This window comes from Aquarana catesbeiana, linkage group LG03 (genome assembly GCF_042186555.1).
Source record: "Aquarana catesbeiana isolate 2022-GZ linkage group LG03, ASM4218655v1, whole genome shotgun sequence".
Classification (NCBI taxonomy): Eukaryota; Metazoa; Chordata; class Amphibia; order Anura; family Ranidae; genus Aquarana; species Aquarana catesbeiana.
Genome location: NC_133326.1, coordinates 600,775,655 through 600,785,883, shown reverse-complemented (window position 1 = coordinate 600,785,883; position 10,229 = coordinate 600,775,655).

Here is a 10,229-nt window from a genome sequence, read left to right as displayed (position 1 = left end):
GAATATAGAGTGTAAACCTGAGAGATTGATAATGCAGGCTTGGAGTGGCACTGATTTATTATGATATTACATAGCAAATTGCAGATAGCCAGAAAAGTCTTATGCCCCGTACACACGGTCGGACTTTGTTCGGACATTCCGACAACAAAATCCTAGGATTTTTTCCTACGGATGTTGGCTCAAACTTGTCTTGCATACACACGGTCACACAAAGTTGTTGGTAAATCCGATCGTTCTAAACGCGGTGACGTAAAACACGTACGTCGGGACTATAAACGGGGCAGTGGCCAATAGCTTTCATCTCTTTATTTATTCTGAGCATGCGTGGCACTTTGTCCATCGGATTTGTGTACACACGATCGGAATTTCCGACAACGGATTTTGTTGTCGGAAAATTTTATATCCTGCTCTCAAACTTTGTGTGTCGGAAAATCCGATGGAAAATGTGTGATGGAGCCTACACACGGTCGGAATTTCCGACAACAAGGTCCTATCACACATTTTCCGTCGGAAAATCTGACCGTGTGTACGGGGCATTAGAGTAATATAGTGTAACGATGCATTGTCACATTGTATTTACTAATACATTCTTATGAAGTTTAATCACTTCCTTAGCGTGCTATAGACAAACGACGGCTACAGTGTGGTAGTCTAGTTCTGGGAGGGCGTCCATAGATGTGCCTCCTGCGCAGGAGGGAAGGGCGAGCTCTGTGATCGATGTGTCCTTTGGAAACAGTAAAAGGACCCTAATGAAAGGAACATAATGGAAACCCAGGGCATGGCAAAATTAAAAATCTGAGTGCGGGTATGGAAAGACAGACAGGAGTATACAGTGTTACCAAGTGATGGTGTGATGGAGTGTGGCTCTCACTGGAGTGCAGGGACCAGGCACGTCTGATCTTCATCTGAGTCATTGAAAGTACAGATAGAACTTTTGAAGCAGGACAGCTCACAACGTATAATCTAGGGGACTGCCTCTCTGGGCAACTGCAGGTAGACAGAAATGGACAGAACGCTAGTACACAGTCAGACAGAAGGAGTCATAACCAGAAGCAATGATATATACATTAAATCAACCAAGAACAGATTTCAAATACAGAGGCAGATCCGAATATACAAAATAAGAGGGCCTAGCCTAAATGTTGAAAAAAATGATAGCTGAATCGAGTTAGCATAGACAAACTCCAAGGGATGCACCAGACTTGGCTGGTGATGGTGGAGCCCTTAAATAGCCATAAACACGGAACAGATGAGAAACATATGAAAGGAACAGAAACACAAAATGACATTGTAGCCTTGAAAGGTAAAATATACCAGATTGGAGTCATTAAAGGGGGAAGCACAGATATAGACACTTAAAAACCAGGCCTCTAGAGGTTGGCTGTAGATACATCTCTAACCTTAAGCGCAGCCCCCAATATGTCTAAAGGGCCGCACGATTGCATCTGTACTTTAAATACAGATAGACTCTAGTAAAGCCCAAAGTAAAAGTTTGCATTTTTACTATATTTTTTACTAATAGCTGCTATGCCAGCACCTTTTAAAAAGGCTAGAACTTAAAGCATAGAATTTGCCTAATATGAAACACAGGGTTTTCCTGCAACTAGGGAGCCGCAGATGGGGGCGTTCAGCTGACCATAGAAGTGAGGGGATGTATCCCTCTGTTCTTCTGCGTTTGGGAAAATACATTGTACGTGTACACATGAGTACAGTGACGTACAGCCATTCACTTCTATGGCCGGCTGTACATCCCTCCTGGGACTCCTTAGGTACGGGAAAACTCTGCGTGTGCTGGCGGTCAGCATGCAACCCTTGAGTCATGTGTTGGTGGGTGCCAGGATTCTATTTGCACGTAGTAAAGCTATGCTATTCCTCTTGCAATGCATGCCTCTCTGTAGGTCAGACAGGCAGGGCACATTGCGTTAACTGTTGTTAGGAAAAGCCCGGAGAAAATGTAAGAAATACATAGGCGTAGGGCTGACATGACAGGGTTAACAGAGGATGGTGATAGGAGAAGGGGTGGTATGTTGGTGCAGAGGGGGAGGGGGCATAGAGGTGTTAAATAATGTCCCCGCCCAGAGGAGTCATCACAGCGTGGGGGAAAGTTCAGAGTGGTACAGCATGGCTGATGTGGAGAGGATTTTGACCCAGCTGCGGTAAGAGGCGGCGGTGCGGGGGGCGTCATGGCTGCAGGACACATTGGGGACTGTTCTACAATGCCCGGAGCCATTGTCAGGTACGCGGAGACGGAGGTCCAGACCGCCGGAGCGGTTCTCTCCGGACCGCCATGCGGGACTGCAGCAGTGGGCGGGTGGCAGTGAGGCCGGGGCCCTGTCGGGTCCGGCAGCAAAACGGGCAGAGGTATTGACCAGGGGGGGGCTTCGTTATATATCCAGGACAGCAGGGGAGATCTTTGAGGGCACAGCACCAGGGCCCAATGGCGACAGCGCGGCCTACGAGGCGAAGGGAAAGTGTGAGCACGGGCCCCGCTCCTGCCCCCATGAGGAAGTCACAGGAGCCAGGACATCCAGCACAGAGGGCAATGGCGGTGGTTCCCAGGCCTTCCAATACAGCGGCAGGGGACCAGAGAAGGATTGATCGTGGGCGGCGGTTAGGATTGGCGCCCGGGAGAGCGGAGGCTGGCGGGACTGAGGAATTATGCACTGGTCCTGGCAAGGCTGTCCAGAAATCTTCAAAAGGCTATGCTGCGGAGGCAAGGCCGGATGTCAGCAGCTCCAGCGGCAACCAGGGCTGTCTCGCCGGGTGGGCTGTCATCTGAGGAGGAGGTGAAATTGGAGCTGCGGTCCCCAGGAGAACAGTCCGGGTCAGAAGAGGAGGCGGGTCCACCTACTGGGAGTGTGCGGTCGGAGGACAACGGATGGTCGGCTGATGGGTCCATACCTGTGCAGCCAGGTGAGTTACCTTTATCCATACCTATTGTGGGAGTGTCTGGTTCTGTAGGGGTTGGTGGTAGCTTAGGTGGGACCGACATAAGTGCGGGGGTTGTGACAACAACCGGGGGGCTGCTGGGTTATTGGGTTTTTTGGCGGGTATAAAGGAATTGTTACAGAAATTTGAAAGAGTCGCCACTGGGCCAGCGTCGGCTTGGGTCTCGCCAGTTGGGGTGCCAGGGAAGCCAATGCGGCTGGAGGGAGCTCGGTGGTGCCGGCGGCTGCGACTGAAGTTCCTTTGCCCACTGGAGGTGTCAACAGTGAGTAGTTCCCCGCAGGGGACGTCCAAAGGGGCCGAGGGGAGGCAGGACATTATCAGGTTGGTCGATGCAGCAAAATGCGAGGTCTATGTCTGTTATGAAGGACCGTTGGGAGCTCACCTAAAACAGGAGGTGCAGGAAAAGCTGTGGAAGGGTGAGTACGTTGAGATATTTTCCCTGCTGCCGTTAGAAAAATTTAGCCTGGACAGGGTAGAACCGGATGATTCGAAGAAGGGGGATGAGGAAAAAAAAGGAGGTACCGGTTGATCCCGAGGACATTTACTAACTGTTTGCAAGCGTTTGCGATCATGGCTAGTGTCATAGGGGAAAAGAGCCCTGAACATTGTTCGGTGCTCTTCTGCTACCAGGATGCAATAGGGGAGGCATACAGAGTATACGGTGGTACAGGATGGCTGCGGTATGATGAGCAGTTTCGTCAACGGAGAGCAGTACGGCCGGAGTTGAGATGGGACCACAAGGACATCAGCCTGTGGATGTGCCTGATGACGTCAGCGCGGTCACCTAACCAGTTTTTTCAAGGGGGGGCCGGTGAACTTTCGGCCGCAAGCAAAAAAGGGGTTTGTTGGCAGTACAATACAGGGACCTGTAAGTTTGGAGTTACGTGCCGGTACAAGCAGGAGTGTTCTGGGTGTGGAGGGTCTCATCCGGCGTCCAGATGTTTTAAACAAGGAAAAGGCCGCGCTGGGGAGGCTGGAAACAAGAGGGAGGACTCCAGTGATGGTGGACAGAATGCGGCCGTTTCTCGGTAGGTATCTGGATAGGGAGGCGGCCCAGTTAGATTCGGGTTTTACGGTGGGTTTTAGGATTCCATGTACTTTGCAGGTCATTCCCCCTGTTCCGCCCAATTTGAGGTCAGCCATGCAACATCCGGAGGTGGTTTCTGAGAAACTAAATAAGGAGGTTGCTTTGGGGAGAATGGGGGGCCCTTTCCCATCACCTCCTTTTGCCGATTTGATCGTATCCCCATTGGGGGTGGTGCCAAAGAAGGAACACAACAAGTTCAGGCTCATGCATCACCTGTCTTTTCCGAAGGGAGGACCAGTTAATGACGCAATTGATCATGCAGCTTGCTCTGTGTCTTATACATCGTTTGATGCTGCGGTGGGGTGGGTGCAGCATTACGGCAAGGGAGCATTGATGGCTAAGGCGGATGTGGAGTCAGCTTTTCGGCTACTTCCAGTTCACCCGGATAGTTTCCGGTTGCTGGGCTGCCATTGGAATGACCAATTCTACGTTGACCAATGCTTGCCGATGGGCTGCTCCATATCTTGTGCGTTATTTGAGCAATTCAGCTCTTTTGTTGAATGGGTGGTTTGGGATGTGTCAGGCATGAATTCGGTCATTCATTATTTGGACGATTTTCTTTGCATAGGACCAGCTTATTCCAGAGCACATAGCGGATAAGTTTGGCATTTCATTGGCGCCCGAGAAGACGGAGGGACCTAGCACAGTCATCGTGTTCCTGGGGATTGTCCTGGACTCGGTGGCAATGGAATGCAGGTTACCAGAGGATAAGTTGGCGGATCTAAAAATTGCAGGTATGATTGGATTGCGCAAATTTCAGCTTCGAGGGCTGCAATCGCTATTGGGTAAGCTGAATTTTGCGTGCCTAATTCTGCCAATGGGGAGGGTTTTCTGCAGCAGGCTTGCGGCAAGTACAGCTGGAATTAAGTCCCCAAGACACTATGTACAATTGGGGAAAGAGCACAGGGAAGACTTGAGGGTATGACATACCTTCTTGGAGTCCTTTAATGGACGGGCGCTATGGATGTGAGGACCGGTTAGCAATTTTGACCTCGAACTGTTTACTGATGTGGCCGGTTCCACAGGTTATGGGGCATTCTTTCAGGGGCAGTGGAACGCAGGCCCATGGCCACAGGCATGGATTGAAGCAGACTTTACAAAGAACCTGGTGCTGCTGGAACTGTTTCCAGTGGTGCTAGCGGTGGAATTGTGGGGAGCGGCGTTTAGGGACCGGAAGGTGCATTTTCATGGGGACAATTTGGGTGTGGTGCAAGTGATCAATAGGATTACTGTATCATCTCCGCCAGTTATTATGTTGCTGCAACACTTAGTTTTGAGATGTTTGGAACTGAATGTTTTCATTCATGCAGTACACCTCCAAGGTGTCGAAAATGTTATCGTTGATGCGCTGTCTCGCTTCCAGTGGGACAGGTTCTGAGAGTTGGCGCCGGAAGCGGAGCAGCAAGGGGTGCCTTGTCCCGAATGGTTGTGGGGGATTGGCCTCGTCACTGGATGGATCAGGAAGTCGGTAAGTGAGGTGACATGGTCAGCATACTCGAAAGTATGGCGGGAGTGGCTGGCGTTTGTGCAAGGGGTGGGTGAAGAGTCGGTTGGTGGTGCAGTGGGGCTCCTGGTTTTGTATTATATTGCAAGGTTGATGGAGGAGGGAGTGTCCTTGCATAAGAAGTTAGCGGGTTTAGCTTTACTGTTCAAATTGCAAGGTCAACCTGACTTCACAAAGGATTTCTGGGTACGGCAGGCGCTGAAAGGTTATCGGCGATCGGTGGTTCGTACAGAGGCCAGGAGACCGATATCCTTTTAGATTTTGATGGGTATTATAGCACAGTTGGGGGGGTTGTTCCTCTGACTACGAGTTTACCATGTTCAAGGTGGCATTTTTGCTGGCATTTTTTGGGGCATTTCAGATAGGGGAGTTGGTTAGTCTGTCCAAGAAATTGCACGGGGGGATTGGGAATCAGGAGGTGAAGTGTGGTGGTGGAGGTTTGTTGTCATTTATCCGTAGGTCGAAGACGGATCAAACGGGAAAAGGGAGGTTGGTACATGTTTTTCCGGTGCCGGGTTCGACGCTGTGCCCGGTGGAGGCAGTTAAGGGGTTTATGGGTATCCGCCCGAAGGTGGGGGGGCCCTTTTTGGTGCATTTGGATGGGGTCCCTTAATCGCGTTATCAATTTGTGGCCATATTTAGAAAATGTTTAAGAGCATGGGGTTTAAATGAGAGGGAATTTTCGTCTCATTCTTTTCGGATAGGGGCTGCGACAGAGGCGGCTAGAAATGGAATGGATGCAGAGGCAGTAAAACGCATTGGGCGGTGGGAATCGCGGAGGTTCCAGATATATGTTAGGCCCCACCTAGTGGTGGGACTGTGAAATGTTCAGTTGGGGAGGAATTTTTCAGTTTCAATGGGTAGGTTACAGTGTATTAGTGGTCATGGTATTGTTTTTGTTATCTTCTAATTACAGGTTCGGAGGCAGGTCTGGTCTGGATAATGGGCCATTCCTTTGTGTGCTGGGGGGCCAGGAGGTGAGATGTGAGATATGAAGGTAGGCAGTTGGGTTTTACTAGGCAGGAGGCCTGCATCAAGTGGTTCGGAAGTCATGTTGTCGGGTAGGTTGGTTTCTGAGGGGCATCGTTATGCGCATAGGGACAGGGCGCCTGATGTCTTAGTTCTGCACTTAGGGGGCAACGATTTGGGGGTGAGATCTATGGTAGACATCTCCCGAGACATCAAATTTGATGTTTGGCGATTAATGCAGGATTTTCCGAAGATGGTCATCATTTGGTCGGACATGGTGGCTCGGACAACATGGAGGATGGCCAGGTCGGTGGAGGGTGTTAATAGGGCAAGGAGGAAGATTAATAGGGAAGTGAGAAAGTTCATGGTGAGGAATGGGGGGTTGGCCATTAGGCATTTGGAGTTAGAGTATGAGACTTGGAGGTACCTGAGGAGAGATGGCGTTCATCTGAACGATGTGGGTATTGATCTGTGGGCATTGGGCTTGCAAGATGGTATCCAGAGAGCTCTTCGGGTGTGGAGGTGCACCCAAGGGTAAGGTTGTTACCTTTGGGTGCTGTGGCGGGCGTTTTGGTCTTTGCAGGGGAAGGAAGGTTGGTATGGGCCCTGATGGTGGTTTCCGGCTAACGGAGGTTAGACGGGAAGTGTTACTTGGAGCACTGCGGTCAGTGGTTGTCTCTGAGCCAGCTTGTCGGCTTGAGGCCTATTATTACATTAAGAGAAGGGCCGCAGTGCAATATTGTTCTTTTACAGATGTTTACGAATTTCCTGCAAAGACCAACGCTAGATAGATGAGGAGTTGAATAACAGATGTTTTTGTTATGTTCATTATGTTCATTTGAAGATATATATATTTGTTAATAAAATAGGCTGCTACGGCCTTTTGTTACTCCAATCTTGATCTGGTCTAAATTTTTAAGAATAAGGTTAAGAGGTTGGGGTTCAGGTAATTGGGGAAAATCACATCTGTTATACAACAGTCATGAAATATGGCAGAGCTTTAGTTATTTTGCTGGAAGCTTCAATTTGCATGTTGACTGAAATAAATAAAGGCACCTCTGGGTATCTGCTTTTGAACGCGCAAAGAAGTGACAGGTTTCCATTAACAAAATTGGAGAATATAATGTGTTTTATCTCCACTTCTAGCATTATACATTTTTTTTTTTTTGAAGGCGTAATCCCCGTATAACTAGGGGACATTAAGGTAGTGGCGATTTCCAAAGCCTTAATCGTTGCTTTCATGGAGTCTGTCAGAGGTAGACATGATTTCGTCCCCCTATATAGTGCCATCTTTAAACTTCCGTAAGACCCCAAGTGAGCTGCCTCCACTACTGTGGCAGAGTCCCCAGCATCTGAGGTCAACCATCTCCTGGCAAAAAACATCTGTCCAGCAAGGTAATATTTCTGCCAGTCAGGTAAAGCCAGCCCCCCCTGACCACATGGTTTTTGTAGTACCTTAATACTAATTTGCGGAGAGTGTGGCGACCATATGAAGGAACCTATGATACCGTTCAATATCTTAAAATACCCTTTTGGAAGCCATATAGGAGAATGTTGTAGGAAATATAGGATTACTGATAGGAATTTCATTTTTATGAGACTAACCCGCCCCAGCAGTGAGAGGGGAAGGTTTTTCCATGCCGATGTTTTATGTTTAAGTCTGCTAACCAAGGGAAGAAGATTGAGGGACATGTAATCCTGAGTGTTGGCTGTCACTTTAACCCCTAAATAAGTTATTGATGAGACCCATTGAAGTGATAAAGTGTCATCTTTTTGCTTTGTGGCTTCAGATCCTAATGGTAATATGGATGACTTACTCCAGTTTACTCGTAGACCCGAGAAAATGGCGAATCTATCTAAGATCAATAAAGCTGCCCTAAGAGAAGGGCCTGGATCCTTGAGAAACTACAACAAATCATCCGCATATAATGCAATACATTCATTTATAGACCCTACCCTAATTGCTTGCACCTCCTCTGAACGCCAAAGTGCCCTGGCCAAGGGCTCCATCATCAAGGCGAAAAGAAAAGGGGAAAGCGGGCACCCCTGTCTGGTACCTCTTCCTATTGTGAAGAAATCGGAAACCATGTTGCCAAGCCTCACCGCACTCCTGGGTGTACTATATAGTAAGTTAACCCAGCGACGAAACCCAGGACCAAACCCCATGGCCTCCAATACCTTGTGCATGTATTGCCAATCCACCGAATCGAAGGCTTTCTCGATATCGATGGAGACAACAACTTTAGCCGGGAACTCTGTATTATCCATTTGTATATGTGCAAATAATCTTCTCAGGTTTGTATCCGTAGACATACCTGGCATAAAACCTGTCTGGTCAATGTCCACCAGTGTCGAAATGACTTTAGCTAGTCTAGTAGCCAACACTTTAGCAAGAATTTTTAGATCCATGTTAAGCAATGCAATTGAGCGGTATGAAGAGCACAGCTGCGGATCCTTGCCTGGCTTCAGGAGAAACACCATATAAGCTTCCATCATTGATGTCGGCAGGGAGCCATGTTTCCAGCAGTGTTTAAACAGTAAGTTTAATCTAGGGGCCAGTTGTGACATGTAGACCTTATAGAAGTCGGCAGGAAAACCATCAGGGCCCGGGGCTTTTTTGGGAGGAAAGGCAAGCATGGCAGCCTCAATTTCCAGAGCAGAGATTTCTGCATCTATCTGAGTAGCATCTGTATCTGTTAGTGTAGGCATGGAAAGACTGCGGAGCAGATCTTCCAACTCTGTTACATCATAGGACGAGATAGGAGAGTATAACTTTTTGTAAAAGCTGACAAATTTAGCCATTATTTCCACTGGGTCAGATATTAGAGTCCCTGCGTTATTTTTAATTACAGAAATGCTAACAGGGATCCTCTGGTCAGCTGCCAGGTTAGCCAACAGCTTACCATTTTTATCCCCCTCAGCAAATATATTTTCGGCTCTCCGCCTCGCCTCCGTATGAGCTAAACCTGTGAAATGTAGTTCCACTGACCTCCTACTTTAATTGCCGAAATGAATTCACCTCTTGATACCACTTTGAAAGCATCCCAAACAATAGGTGGGTCGGCCGTATCCACATTTGTCACCCAGTACATATCCAACGCAGCTTGCAGCTCTGTAGTTACCTGATCCTCTTGTAACCAACCCGGTGCCAATTTCCAACCCCCCTTTCGCCCCCTGGTGGGAGAAGTCATGGTAACCAATATTGGATTATGGTCCGAGGACCCTCCGGCTAAGTATTCGGCCCCATGGAGATTATTTAAGAGTAGAGCATTCCCAAATGCTAAGTCTATTCTAGCGGAAGATTTGTGAGTGGTAGACAAATGTGAATAAGACACGACTCCACCTCCAAATTTCAGCTAGATCCGCTACTGATGCCCAAGTGCAATGATCCACCGAAGCTCACCTATTTGCATTGGACGAATCCAATGTAGAGTCTAAGATAATATTAAAATCACCCATTAGTAGCATAGGTAAGTGCATGTGCGGCGCTAAAGTCACTAACAAATCATATAACAGTTGCACTTGAAAAGGTGGTGGTAAGTAGACATTCACTAATAATAATTTTTGGTATGCCAAATCTAATACTAGAGCCACATATCGTCCTCCAGGATCAGTGAACACCCGGTGGATAGCACATGTAATCGTTTTACTAATCAGTATAGAAGTTCCTCTAGCATAGGAGGAATAAGAGGAGTGAAAGGACCTCTGTATCCAAGGTTT